The sequence below is a fragment of the Lemur catta genome, chromosome 24 (genome assembly GCF_020740605.2).
Source record: "Lemur catta isolate mLemCat1 chromosome 24, mLemCat1.pri, whole genome shotgun sequence".
In the NCBI taxonomy this organism is placed as follows: Eukaryota; Metazoa; Chordata; class Mammalia; order Primates; family Lemuridae; genus Lemur; species Lemur catta.
In genome coordinates this window covers 4,983,935-4,996,335 of record NC_059151.1, presented here as the reverse complement: position 1 = coordinate 4,996,335, position 12,401 = coordinate 4,983,935, and the positions used below count along the sequence as shown (strand labels likewise).

Below are 12,401 nucleotides of genomic sequence, written 5' to 3'. Positions count from 1 at the left end.
AGTACCTAGGGTTGCTTGTTAAAAAGCAGATTCCTGAGCCCAATGCCCAGAGTCTGATTGAGTAAGTCTGGGTGGGACCCAGGACTATGCATGAGTACAGCATTCTGAGAAACTGATTCAGGGAGTCCTTCTATCCTTTTACCAAACACAGTGTTTAGTTCTGATGTAAAGGTCTTATGTCATTAATGAATCAGCCACCACCCAAAGACAACAAGCAAAAATTAAACAAACGCATACGCACACAAACATGCACACATACTAGAGCAAAGGTTTTGCTGATAAAGCCCTAAGGTTGGCTTTGAGCAGAATGCAGGGCATATGTTGGACGATCCCATGCTGGGCCCTGTCCTAATCAAATGCAGGGCCACACCTTTGGCCTACCTGGCGGCCTTGTCCGTCAGCATTGCACTGGAGCAAGAGGTGGGGAGAACTCTTCGTCTGTAACTGCTTCATTAAACAACAAGCAGAGGTCAGTGGAATAAAAAATATTCTTAAAATTTTCTGTGATTATTAGAATGCTTAAAAAGCATCTGAAAACTTAATGTTCTCGAGGTGGCAGAAGACCTTTGTAAAGGCCAGATATCTGAATTCTAGACCTTCTCCATCTAATGCAGGAATGTGTTCTACAGATTCTCCATCAAATGCTCTTTGGGTTCTACCTTTGCCGCGGCACCTCCCAGAAAGAGAAGCTCAGGGAGTTCCAGGCAGCTGGTTTTATCACTGACGGCCCTCATTGTTAGAGGTCTTTACTGTCAGAAGAACTTCAGTCTGAATGTATTGGCCTGATTTGTGCCCCGGTTCCCAGCCACTTCAAATATTTGAAGACAGTAATATTTTCTGCCCTAAATCCTAATTTTCTTCTTTCTTCGATTACTTTTTATTTATCATGTTTTCAACACTTCACACCTGGGGGCAGCTGGTGAATACTTCCATTGGTCAGTATTCATCTCTAAGTGTGGCTCATAGGATGGAAGATCGATGAGTAGAATTTTTGAACGTAGCTACTGATTTTCTGTAGCCTTCTTAGAGAAGGTATGGAGAAAGAGAACAGTTTTCCCTAATTTATGAAGTTACCGTCATCATTCATTATTCATTCAGTAATTGTGTATCAAGTATCCACTCTGTAAATCACTAGACTGGGTGTCATAGGTAATTTTAAAAATATATATATATGACAGTAACTCCATTAGGGACAGCAGGTAAGGAACAATTACCATTGACCGTTGAATGATGTGGGGTTAGGTGTGCTAACCCACATACCCTCGAAAAGGTGGTCTTGAAGAACCATCTGCAAAGGTGGTCTTGTTATGCACATGAAACCCCACAGGTTGCAGCCCCCTGAGAGAATAGATGGTGAATCTTTCAGACCTTTAAAGGTGTGAGATTCTCAGTTAATCTTTCCCAGATTGACAATGGAGGGCCTCGGATAAAGCCTGGCTACATCAGTGCAGATTTTCTGTACAGAGGCCAATCTCCCCTACAAAAGACAGCTTTTCAGCTATTCTTAATATTCCCGGCCCTTCTGAATAGCTATCTTGAACTATGTCAAGAAATATATTTTCGGGTGAAATAGTTTGACTTCCTTCAATCTCCGATGAATTAGTACGTGTTCTGTCTCTAACCCCTTCCCATTCCCACCATCTTTCACAGAGAGGCAACGAAACAATGTAATTTAAAAGGTAAAGTAACTAAATGTATTAAGATGTCCTGAATTAGATCCTAAAACAGATGTGAACTGAAATAAATCCTAAGCCCCTCTCTGACTGAATGGACCCAATCTCAGCCAAACCATACCCTGTAGCTTAACAATGTATAGCCAATCACTCATAAATGATCTTTCTGCAAACCAGTGAGCATTTCTGACAAGCTACTTTGTATCAGTCCACTCCCCAGAGCCCCTTTTCTGCCTTTAAAAACCTGCTTGTAATAAAAGCCAAGTGGAAATCAGAACTAAGGTTACTGGAGTCTTGAGTCTTCTGGGCAGCTGTCCTTACTTTGGCTCAAATAAACTCTTTAAATCACATTTTGTGCTTCAGTCTTCTCCTTTCAGGTTGACATAAAAAAAAGTAGTCTATAGTCAACATGCACTATTTTCATAATCATGAAAAACTTAAAATGAAAATGACAACATTTACATATAGGTGATTACCAATTTTTTTGTACACATTCTGATATATGGTCCTACATGGGTCTTTAAACTTTGAAGTTTCAGAAGGTGCATCACAAACTATTTTCAGAACAAATCCTCTTTTTTTAAAAAAAAAAAAAAAGGCTCAAAATCTTGGCCAGTGATACATGATTGGTTTAGTTTCCTTTTCAAAAGTTACTTAGAAAAAACATTTAGCTGTGTACAAGGGCTGCTTTCCAAAATGCTAGAAATATTAATAATAGCCAGAGAGATGCTGTTCGAATACTCCTGTGAAGTGTCTGAAACCAAACATTTGGTAATTTCAAACCTCCTCGGGCTTCCTCTCCCTGTGGTGTCTCTTCTCATTTTCCCTTGATTGTCCCTGACACACCAGAAACAAAACAAGTGTCAAACCAAACGCAACATTGTAGCTCCTTTACATGCCCAGATTCTGTTCCTCCTCCCATTTCCCCCCAAATTGAATGCAGTGTTTGTTTTCCTCCAGGAAAAAAAAAAAACAGACCAATCTGGAGGGGACTTCACTTCTCCTAGGGGTGTGGGGCAAGGCCAAGAGGGTGACATTCCCAGAGCCACGTGGCACAGAAACTGCCAGGCAGAAGGAGGAAGCTTTTAGGCAGAACAGGGCAGAGGCAACAGCCTCTAGACTCAGGGAGGGTTGCACAACCAGGGTGAGTGCAAACGTTGGGAAGGGAAAGAGATTTTTAACTGGGATTGGTAGGAAGGTTTGTCTTGGCATGTGCTGAATCCCTCAGCCCCACCCCCAGCACAGAGCTCCACTTTCCCCCCAGGCCTCTGAAAAAGCAGCGTGAGGACAGACTGCCTGTGTTTGAAACCTGACATCAGCCACTTACTGGCCGCATCACCTTGGGTAATACAATTCACCTCTCTTTGCATTGAACTGATTTCCACATCTGTAAAATGGGGATATCGTCCTGTCTGCCTTATGGAGTTGTTGTGTGGATTAACTGAATTAATCCATTTCCATAACTGAAACAATGTCTAAGAGATAGGTAGCTCTGCATGAGTTAGCTGTTGTTTATCTGGGCCTGCAGAGTTCAACTGGTGCTGCTTTGTACTCTGAGCAGATGCTGGCTAAAAGGTAATCGTGTAGAATATGAGATACTATTTTGGTTGTCGCCATTATCTACCGGGTCACTCAATCACTCCTTTCTCCCCAAACTTAATCAAGTTCTGTTGATTCCTCTTCCTAAATATCCCTCTCCCCTCCAATGCCTTAGCTGATTCATTAACTCTCGCTTAGATCCCTGCAATAGCTGCTGCCTTGTTCTTCCTTTCTTCATCATCTTCTAGCCTTGATGTCCTTCAAGATGGTGCCAGAGAGTCTCTAGAAATACAGATGTGTATCCATTACTCCCCAGCTTAAACCCTGCTGAGTATGATCAATATCGATTCTTTGTTTCCAACTCAACCTCTCATTCTCAAGTCCTGCTACTCCCCACCCATGACATCATCATTGCCAGTATCCACCTTGCACTGGTGTGACTCTGGGCCCACCCATGTTTCCTTTCCTTTCTCGGGATTGATCTTCCTATAATTCTTTAACTAATGAGTGGCTATTTAGCCTTCAAGACACTAATAAAAAAATTTTCTCTTCTATGAAGTCCTTCTCAGCAGCCCCAGGCGAAGTTAGTCATTTCCTTCTCTGTTTCTATTTCGCTTGATACATAGCCTGGCCTTTACTCAGGACAGGGTGTGCTGGCATTACGTGTTTATGAGTCTGTCTTTCTCCATAGACTGGGAGCTACTCGATGACACAGACTGTGCAGATTTCTTTGTTTACCCAGAGAGATCCTCACCAGCCAGGACATCAAAGATGTTTACTATGTGGCCAGTGAGTGAATTAGTAAATGAATGGATTAGTATAATACCTCAGGTATCATCTACACTGGCAGGAGAGTAAATATAGTAAAGACAAATAGTTCTATGGAGCTTGATCTCCAGTCTACCAACTCCCTTCCAGAGGTCAGAGAGTGGGACCGAAAGTTCCAAATCTCTAACCACTTGGTCTTTCTGGTGATCAGCCCCATGCTGAGGCTTTCTAGGGGCCCCACCCTAAGTCCCATCATTGTCATAGTCTCAGATATCATCCAAAGGGGTTCATTATGAGTAAAAAAAGATAGTCCTATCACTCAGGAGATTCCAGGGGTTTTAGGTGCTCTGTGATAGGAATTAGGGACAAAAAGCAAATGTATTTCATATTATACCACAACATGTTAATGTCCCTCTTTTTAAATTATAGCCATCCTAGTAGGTGTGAAGTATGTCATCATGGTTTTTTTATTTGCATTTCCCTAATGACGAATGATGTTGGGCATCTTTCCATGAGCTTGTTGTCAATTTGTATATCTTTTAAAAATATATATATTTTATTTTATTTTTTCTAGAGATGGGGTCTAAATATGTTGCCCAGGCTGGTCTCAAACTTTTGACCTCAAATGATCCTCCTGCCTTGGCCTCCCAAAGTGCTGGGATTACAGGTGTGAGCCACTGAACCTGGCCTTGTATATCTCTTTTGGAGAACTATCTGTTCAGATCCTTCACCCATTATTAATTGGATTATTTCTTTTTTTATTATTGAGTTTCAAGCATTCTTTATATATCTTGAATACAAGCCCCTTATCAGATTATGTTTTACAAATATTTTTGTGGGCACGTTACCTCTTAGCTTAGCTTCAATATAAGAAATGGAACCACTTCCACCACTACTCATAGGATACTCCTGGGTATCACCTTACCCCTGTTAGAATGGCTTTTATTAAAAAGTCCAAAATCAATAGATGCTGGTGTGGATACAGAGATAAAGGAACACTTATATTATTCACCATTGGTGGGGCTACAAATTAGTACAACCCTTATGGAAAACAGTATGGAGATTCCTCAAAGAACTAAAAGTAGACCTACCATTTGATCCAGCAATCCCATTCCTGAATATCTACCCAGAGGAAAAATAAGTCATTTTATCAAAAAGACACCTGTACCCAAATGTTTATCTCAGCACAATTCACAATGGCAAAGATATGGAACCAAGCCAAATGCCCATCAATTCATGAGTGGATTAACAAAATGTGGGGTGGAACAACGGAGTTCTACTGAGCCATAAAAAGGATGAATTAATGCCTTTTGCAACAATTTAGATGGAACTGGAGACCATTATCCTAAGTGAAGTATCCCAAGAATGAAAAACAAACACAACATGTACTCACTATTAAATTGGAACTAACTGATGAACACACGCATGCACAGAGGAATGTAAAACTCAGTGGAAATCAAACAGGGGGCGTGGGGAGGACGGAAGTGGGGACAAACTACCTAATGGGTACAGTGAACACTATTTGGGTGATGGGCACACTTACAGCTGTGACTCAAGCATTACAAAAGCAATCCATGAACCAAAACCATTTGGACCCCCGTAATACTTTGAAATAAACACACACACACACATCAAGGAGACCACTGGGGTGATGAAGAAAACCTAGAGAGGAAACCCAGGTAGACATATTTCTCCAGGGATTACGGATTTTCAAAAGCACTATTTAGAGAGAATTAGGCAGCTCTCTCTGCACCAACAATTAAGGCTTCAGTGGATCTGAGGCTTCTGGTCAGTCCCACTGTTCTATGCCACACAATGTTTAAAGAACAGCAAGCACTGAAGGCTATAAAAGGCCTAATGTTTCCCTAAACAAGAGGAAAGCAGCAGAAACAATGATATGAAGGGAGAACAGAAGTATTGAGATTAATTTTAAGTTCTATTTTCTTTTCTGCTTTCATGACTCAGAGGTAGGCCCACTAATGTCCCCTGGAATTCTCTGATAGCAGCCAAGTTTGCATGGTGTTTCCTCGACGTCATTTCCCATAGGACAGTCCTCAGTGCAGCCAAGGCTGCTGAAGGAAACTGAGGATTCTTTATTCATTTATTCATTCACTTATTCACTAATTCATTTAACAAAAATATATTCGAGCACTTGGGCTCTGCTCTAGGTGCTAGGGGTATTGCAATTTATAAAACGAAGGTCCACCTCCTCCCAGTCTGGGGAATGACAGACATAAGTAAATAAATACATAAATAATAAATAAATAAATGAGTAAACATCTCAGGTGCTGATAAGTGCTCTGAAGATGGGGATTGGCAAGCGGGTAGGTGGGGAGGGAGAGTTATTTCAGGCAGGTGAGGAGAGAAGATCCTTCAAATACACTGATAAATGATCAGAGACCTGGATGAAGTGGGAGAGTGGTCCCTCTAGCTGTTTCTTTTTTTTTTTTTTGAGCCAGACTATCGCTCTGTTGCTGAGATCAGAGCAGTCACACTCCAGCCCAGATTGAAGGATGTACATAAATAGATTTCATCTCTTGACAGAGGAATAGCATGTGAGTACCAGCAGGGAAGAATTGGAGATAAGCTATTACAAAAATAGAAAGGGTTGGGGAGCTAGAAAACAGATTTAATATGTTAGAAGCCACTAACAACTGAAGATCAATCTACAGTAAAAGTAATTAAAATTCAGATATTAGACACGAGGGTGGATTGAATTGTTGGTTTCAAATCTCCACTCTTCCTGTGTCCACATACTTGTCTTATGCAGAGCATACTTCCCTGCCTCTTGACTTTGGGTTTCGCCATATGGATTATTTATCTATTGTTGCATCCCAAACCATCCCCAAATTGAGTGGCTTAAAACAACAATGTAACAATTCAGCAGGTTGGATAATGGGTTTTTTTTGCTGCTCTCACCTGGGCCTGGGCTCACTCATGAAGTTACATTCAGCTATAGAGTCACCTGGGAGCTGAGCCAAGCCAGTTGGGATGGCTGGGCTCCCTCTGAGTGGGCTTCCATCTACAAAGAAGCTACCCAGCTACTCAGGAGGCTGAGGCAGGAGGATCGCTTGAGCCCAGGAGTTTGAGGTTGCTGTGAGCTAGGCTGACGCCAGGGCACTCTAGCCCAGGTGACAGAGCAAGACTCTGTCTCAAAAAAAAAAAAAAAAAAAAAATCTCTTTTGCATACTTCTCATAGCATAACCATTATGTGCTATTAGTTTATTTGAATTTTAAAACTTTTTATGGACTTATTTTTGTGTATACAACCTAGATCCCTCGAAGCCAAAATGACTTATAAAACTAACCCCAGTTTTAAAGCCTATATTTAACACTGCTAGGGAATAGAAACACAGTTGGTAACTTTCCCAGAGTATGCTAATTAGCAGGAAAGATAATATTTTCTTTTCTGCCATTGGAAGAGAAACTGACCAATAGAAAATCAGTTCAGCACCTACACCCACTCGGTAGAAAACAAGGAGGTGTGTTCGTGCAGGCCAATAAAATCATGGGCTTGGTTGCTTGGCAATCGGTGACAAACATGCCTTTCATCATCTCTTACAATGTTATCTTGACGTGTCAAACTCTAATCTAAAGGAAACTCAGAAGAGAGCAGTGAGTTTAAAAATCAGATATCATTTCCGACAAGTCATAAGCGTACACACTTCTAATATTACAGTTTTCAAGGACAACAACAGTTTTTCTTAGAACTGTGTGCATTTTTGTATTGTTGTCCACTTGCATAAAACTAGATGTTTATACATTCACTTCATTCTACTGACAAGAAGAATATTTATTGCATATTCTTTATGAGGATGACAAGGAAATTTTTGGCCTCTTTCAGCCATATACTCACAGCAGTACATTAGCAGATGTTGCCTGGCAATAAACACTGAGCTTTAGCTTATCAAAGGTATAATTTTCACTGTGTCATTCTGTACCATTTCCCACAGCTAGAAGGTACAATATTAATTTCAATTTGTTTATCTGTTGCTTAATGGGGTTTCCAAGTGTTTTCATTATTTTTTTAAACTGCGTATTTATGGGCTTCTTCAATGCATCGTAAAATCTTCAAAGAATAATAACGCTGCTTATTTTTATGGGACAGATATTCTCTACCTAATCGGGTTCTTGCAGTAATTATGTAAGTCAGCCAGTGCAGGTTCTGTTTAGTGCTACTTGTACAGATGATGAAACAGAGGCGCAGGGAAGTTAGTTACTTGCCTGAGGACCCACATTGGTCAAAAGCAATGTTGGAGCCCTAGAGGCCTCCAGACTCAAGTGTAAGGTATATTTTCTATGTTTTCAAGATACTTCTTAAGAGTTAGAAACAGGCCGGGTGTGGTGGCTCACGCCTGTAATCCTAGCATTCTGGGAGGCTGGCTGAGGCTGGAGGATGGTTTGAGCTCAGGAGTTCCAGACCAGCCTGAGCAAGAGCGAGACCCTGTCTCTACTAAAATAAGAGAAATAAGTTAGCCAGACAACTAAAAATATATAGAAAAAATTAGACGGGCATGGTGGCGCATGCCTGTAGTCCCAGCTACTCGGGAGGCTGAGGCAGGAGGATCGCTTGAGCCCAGGAGTTTGAGGTTGCTGTGAGCTAGGCTGACATCACGGTACTCTAGCCCGGGCAACAGAGTGAGACTCTGTCTCAAAAAAAAAGAAAAAAAGAAAAAAAGTTAGAAACATGCCTGGGCAACATAGCAAGATCCTGGATCTTAAAAAAGAAAAAGTTAAAAATTTGTTTTCTCTTTCTCCATTTTTTCTTGGTAGCCTCATATAATATTCAGCAAAACACTATATAGACACTTCCCCAATTGTAGCATTCATCCTGCTTAGATATATGTGTATTGTCTCCCTCTGGCCCTCTCAATTTTCATAAGAACAGAGACCATGTTTATATTGTTCATTTATTGCCATAAACCCAGAACCTAATGTAGTGCCTCATATATAGTATACACTTCATGAATATTTAGTGAATAAATGAATGACAATTTCTCTTAGGTTAAAATTGCACCCCCCAGCCATTCAAGCAAATGGCTTTAAGTTGGAGTTAATATTTGCATCCTTTGAGAAAGGCTAGGTGAAGTTAGTTTAAGATGCAGTAACAAACAATATCAAAATAGATACTGTCTTAAAACAACAAACGTTTGTTTCTGGCTCATGCCACATGGCCATCATAGGCTGGCTGCAGGATTGTCTTCTTCATAGTCATTCAGGTGCCCAGATTGAAGGAGCCATTATCTGGAACATCGTTGGTTGCAATGGCAGGGGAAAGTGAGCCTTGGAGGGTCTTGCATAGGGACATGAGATGCTCAAACTCAGAAATGACCCTGTCACTTCCACGCACAATTCATTGAAAGTGGAACTAGCCACAGGTGTGTGCCCTCCCCTGACACCACCCACAAGGGGGCCAGGAACTGCCTGGGTGACGGACAGCAGGAAATATTTGGCAAACAGAGCTAATAATGACTATCACATTTCATTTCTTGATATCGAGCTTTTGTGATTTAAATAACAAAATGCAATTTTGATTATAACCTTTCTTACAAAATACATTTACAAAATGCAGTTGTCCTCACAATACCTCTGATGAGAAAGTGATGCTTAGTGAAATTAAGTACTTGAATAAATATTTCAAGTAGAATAAGAGTCAAATAATCAGAGATGGAAATGGAAAGATAATTCAAATCTCTGTACCACTGCTACTAATCGAAGTTTACTTGTTCCATGTGAGTGGGGATAAATTATGCAGGGTTGGGAGCAAGGAACAATCATATTTTAAAATAAAATAATTACTGCAAGTTTAATTGGGTATGAGGACAAGATTGAAAAATTCTTTATGTCAGTGTTTTGGCAATTATACTGGTGACACCGAGAAGGGACATCTGGGCTGGCAACTGAGAACAGAACAGCCTGAACTGTGGAAAAATACATCCTAGTGTCCCAAGACCATGTTTTAGGCATGAGGCCAAAAGTAGCATACAGATACTTACCTGAAGAATTGCTGATTCTGAGTATACAAAAATATTCATCTCCAAATTTTTAATAAGAAACAAATTAATTATTCATTAGTGAATATTAATACAATTATCAATTCATTATTGCACAGCTTTTGGTTCCCAGAAGGATTGATAACTAATCAGGAAAATAGGTAGAATTCTAGTGGTTCATTAGCCTAAATGTCAAATGGGTTACTCAAGACTCATAGGGCCTCACTTTTTATTTTATAAGAGCCCACACCACTCACCTATCCAAAGCCTTCTGATCTGTTTTGGATATAATTTCCTGAAAGCCACTGGTTTTCAGCAAATGGTTCAATTCTGTAAAATATAAACTGTGCTGGATGTGGTGAAACACAGCTGTGGTCGCAGCTAATCCGGTGAGGCAGGAAGATCACTTGAACCCAGGAGTTCAAGACTGTAGGGTGCTATAATCATGCTTGTGAATGGTCGCTACACTCCAGCCTGCGCAATAGTGGGAGACTCTGCCTCTAAAAAAAAAAAAATTAATTAATTAATTAAAATATAAACTGAAAAAAGAAGCAGCTCAGCTTAGTGAAGGTATGGAGTGCTCTATCCGCTTGATTCTTTTGGACGTTATGCAGTGATCTGTCATGCCAATTCAGCCTCGTGGTGAATTCTTTTTGTAATATATTTAGCTATGTTTCAGAAATTCAAAAAGCAGAAGTATAGAATTCAAAAGAAGTAAACTGCTGACTTTATTTTTAATGAGCAGTGGTAGGGTGTGAAATGCTATGATCTTCAAAGGTAATTCCAAGGACTGTGTTAGTATGAAAGATATTCTTCAGGACAGTCTAACTGGCTTTGTTTATCATATGAGTGTGGGTTATAGTCTATTATAGTAAAAGGATATGGCAATGTCACGATGTTCTCAGACACTGGGCATGCAGTTTGCAAATGTTTATAAAGAAGGTCAAAGCTTCAAGGATAATTCAAAATATTTTACACGTCAACAATTCCTTGTTGTTGCCAAAAATTCTTACATCTATGAAAGTCATTCATTATCTGCCCCAGACTTTGGTCCAAATGCCTGAGATACTGCAGTACATGGTACTACATTATGAATGAACAGATTTTTTAAAAAATTTAATTGTAACTCAGCTACCAAAATGCTCCATCAAAAGAAAAGGCCATCACCAAAAGACATGTACTAGAATGTTCACTGTAGCACTATCTGTAATAGCTCCAAATTGCAAACTACCCTAATGTCCATCAGAAGAATGAATTCACAAATTATGGCATATTCACAGACTGGAAAAAAAAATGAATGATCTACAACTATGTACAACAATATGGAAGGATATCACAAGTGTAATGGTGACCTAAAGAAGCCAAACACAAAAGAATGCATAGTTTGTGATTTTAAATATACCAAGTAGAAAGGTAGGGAAAACTATGTTGTTGAAAGTCAGCACACAGGCTACTCCTGGAAGGAGGCAGTGGCTGGAAGGCAGGTCGGAGGGATTCTCAGGTGTTAATAATGTTCTGTTTCTTGATCTGGATGCTGGAAACAAAAGTGTGTTCAGTCTGTGACAATTCATTCAGCTGTGTCCACTTGGGATACATGCACTTTTCTGTAGGTATATTTCAAAAAAAGTTACAAAAAGAAAGAAAATTCCAGGAAGTCTATGAAAGTTCAATGTCAGTCCAACATCATAATCCTCAAGGTCACTATTAGAATTTGTGAGCCATCGATGGATGTGAGAGTCAGTCTGTAACCAGATTCTTAAATGCGCTGGATTCAGAACAGTTGTCCCTGCACTAGAATACCTAAAACGTCAAAACAAGTTAATCATTTACCTTTAAAATCTCCAATCACTCTGCTTTCCTTTATGTTCCGTGATATCACTGTTAGGGTGGAAAGGCTAGCAGGCGTTCACAGCTGGGGTGGAGAAAAGTCTCTCACGCAGAGATTAGGATATATACAAGTACAAAAGTTTATCTTTTTAGAAGGAGAGAGAGAATGAGAGAGTGAGAGAGGAAAGAGAGAGAGAGGCAGGGAGTGGGTGTGGCATCCCAAAGAAAGAGATGCGCTGAGGCCAAGTGGCTGGCTGATTTTAATGGGGACAAAGAGAAAAAATTAGTGATGGCCGTCAGTTGATAACAAAAGCGGTGGCAGGATGTCAAAGTCCAAGAGTTGTTTTCCTCACCTTTCCTTGGAGCGGGGGATTATCCCCAGGAATTACGGTTGAGGCTGTAGCCCTGTTCTCCTGCTGTTTACTCGGAAACTCTGCCAAAGCAGATTCTCAAAAACCAATTTTAAAGAGAAAGATTAACATCTCTTCTCCGGTCTCAGCTCTATTCAGCAGTTGTGCAAAACAGAACTCCCGCCGGGTGCCTGTTAGCGGGAGAGCTCACAGGATTGATCTTTAACTGTTACTGGGAAATTTCGCGATTA

The 12,401-nt window shown here is 40.3% G+C and overlaps 1 long non-coding RNA gene across 1 annotated transcript; it reads right to left on the bottom strand.

Moving 5' to 3' along the window:
- Positions 1 to 380: 380 nt before the first annotated feature.
- Positions 381 to 12,294, bottom strand: LOC123627318. Its single transcript, XR_006731240.1, has 3 exons — positions 12,154 to 12,294; positions 10,231 to 10,473; positions 381 to 444 (listed from the first exon to the last, which is right to left on the bottom strand). It is a non-coding gene; the product is annotated as an uncharacterized LOC123627318 (long non-coding RNA).
- Between the last annotated feature and the right edge of the window lie 107 nt (positions 12,295 to 12,401).